Raw genomic sequence first — 2,837 nt, forward strand, 5'->3', positions numbered from 1 at the left:
TCATTTTTTTTTTATCCTTTTAAACTTGGAGCTTCCACAGTACAGGATAGTACAGATACTAATGCAAGCAGCAGAGTTCAATTTAAATATAAGGGTGGGTATACGCTGGACTTTGTGTACCGGGACAATATATAGTATGGCTCCAAAAACATAAAATTAACCCTAGTGTGTATGTGTGTGAGCATATGATAGGGAACATAGATTGTAAGCTCCACTGGGGCAGGGACTGATGTGAATGGCCAACTATTCTCTGTAAAGCGCTGCGGAATATGTGTGCGCTATATAAATAACTGATAATAATAATAATACCATGGGTACATAGCAAAGCGATGGAATGACCACTCGTTCCGTCCTTCGTTAACATGAATGGGGCCGCTTGCGATATTGTTGGGTTTGATGTGCAGCGCATCAAACCTGGCGACGTTGCGTGCTACTGCGAGACTGCGCATATAGTGCTTAGACACTACGCACGATATGTCGTTATGATTTGGCCTAATCGTACTGTCATTGTCCCAGTGTGTACCCGGCTTAAATTTGAAAATGAACTTAAGAACCTATTACCTTTACTGTCAGAACAATCCTAAGTGCTATTTATACTGCAGACAAATCCGTAGACTTTTTAGGGGTTTGAATACTACGCTCACTGCTCTGCTGCCTGATTCCTGGTGTTTGTCACATACTTCTATATCCATCAGTGCCCCTCCTCCGGCCACCAGAGGAGACAGCCCGATCCAGGCCACCAAGGTACAGGGGCATAACTATATGAAGGGCAGCCAGGAGCCTTAGAGGGATGACGGGCAGCTGTCCCTGCTGTGGGGCACGGTGGGATAATCTGGTACAGGGGAGTTAATGGGTATGATGGGCAGCTGTCCCTGCTGTGGGGCACGGTGGGATAATCTGGTACAGGGGAGTTAGAGGGATGACGGGCAGCTGTCCCTGCTGTGGGGCGCGGTGAGATAATCTGGTACAGGGGAGTTAGAGGGATGACGGGCAGCTGTCCCTGCTGTGGGGCACGGTGGGATAATCTGGTACAGGGGAGTTAGAGGGATGACGGGCAGCTGTCCCTGCTGTGGGGCACGGTGGGATAATCTGGTACAGGGGAGTTAGAGGGATGACGGGCAGCTGTCCCTGCTGTGGGGCGCGGTGGGATAATCTGGTACAGGGGAGTTAGAGGGATGACGGGCAGCTGTCCCTGCTGTGGGGCGCGGTGGGATAATCTGGTACAGGGGAGTTAGAGGGATGACGGGCAGCTGTCCCTGCTGTGGGGCACGGTGGGATAATCTGGTACAGGGGAGTTAGAGGGATGACGGGCAGCTGTCCCTGCTGTGGGGCACGGTGGGATAATCTGGTACAGGGGAGTTAGAGGGATGACGGGCAGCTATCCCTGCTGTGGGGCGCGGTGAGATAATCTGGTACAGGGGAGTTAGAGGGATGACGGGCAGCTGTCCCTGCTGTGGGGCACGGTGGGATAATCTGGTACAGGGGAGTTAGAGGGATGACGGGCAGCTGTCCCTGCTGTGGGGCACGGTGGGATAATCTGGTACAGGGGAGTTAGAGGGATGACGGGCAGCTGTCCCTGCTGTGGGGCGCGGTGGGATAATCTGGTACAGGGGAGTTAGAGGGATGACGGGCAGCTGTCCCTGCTGTGGGGCACGGTGGGATAATCTGTTACAGGGGAGTTAATGGGTATGACAGGCAGCTGTCCCTGCTGTGGGGCGCGGTGGGATAATCTGGTACAGGGGAGTTAGAGGGATGACGGGCAGCTGTCCCTGCTGTGGGGCACGGTGGGATAATCTGGTACAGGGGAGTTAATGGGTATGACGGGCAGCTATCCCTGCTGTGGGGCACGGTGGGATAATCTGGTACAGGGGAGTTAGAGGGATGACGGGCAGCTATCCCTGCTGTGGGGCACGGTGGGATAATCTGGTACAGGGGAGTTAGAGGGATGACGGGCAGCTGTCCCTGCTGTGGGGCACGGTGGGATAATCTGGTACAGGGGAGTTAGAGGGATGACGGGCAGCTGTCCCTGCTGTGGGGCACGGTGAGATAATCAGGCACAGGGGAGTTAGAGGTATGACGGCTCGGCACGTATATTTCGCCGGGTATGGGGGCCTTAAGAGATAAATGTAAATACAGTAGGGAGAAGCACAAGAGGGTAGAGGGCCCTGCTCAAAAGAGCTTACATTCTGAAATGGAGGGGCAGACAAACGGGTGACACAGGTGGGGTAGGCGGGGAGGAAGGGAGATGGGATGACAGCTGGAAGGCTTTGATGACGTAGAGGTTCTTGAGAGCCTCTTTGTAGAGAGTCTGATGGGGAGAGGGAGAGAGTTCCAAAGGTAGGGAGCAGCGCGGGCAAAGTCTTGGAGGCCGGAGTCGGCGAAAGTAATCAATTGGCATGAAAGGCGGCGTATGAAGTGAACGAAGATGACGGACAGAAGAGTGAAGGGAGATGAGATCAGAGGTCTAATGGGTGAGGGCTTTGTGAGTGTGAGAACCTTGAGAGATTGAGCCCCACTAAAGTCTACCATGCAGACCGAGCCCCCTAAAGTCTGGTAAATAAAGCCTCATCCTCTCTCTGTGGCCTCCCCCTTATACTTAATATCCCCAAGGCCATCAAAAAACATGCTGTAATAAATAATTTATGACTAACCAACAAAATGGCCGCCTCTGCCCATGTAGCGACCTTTTCTAGAAACAGACCTAACGTTCCCTGTGCGGACCACGTGCTGTGCATGAAGCACGCCTCCCAGCCTCAGCCAATCACGGGATACATGGCCTCCTATAGGAAGCGTGGCTGTGCTCTGAGTGACAGCTCACAGACCAATTAAAGGTTCGG

The sequence above is a fragment of the Taudactylus pleione genome, unplaced genomic scaffold (genome assembly GCF_031769625.1).
Source record: "Taudactylus pleione unplaced genomic scaffold, aTauple2 ptg001907l, whole genome shotgun sequence".
Lineage (NCBI taxonomy): Eukaryota > Metazoa > Chordata > Amphibia > Anura > Myobatrachidae > Taudactylus > Taudactylus pleione.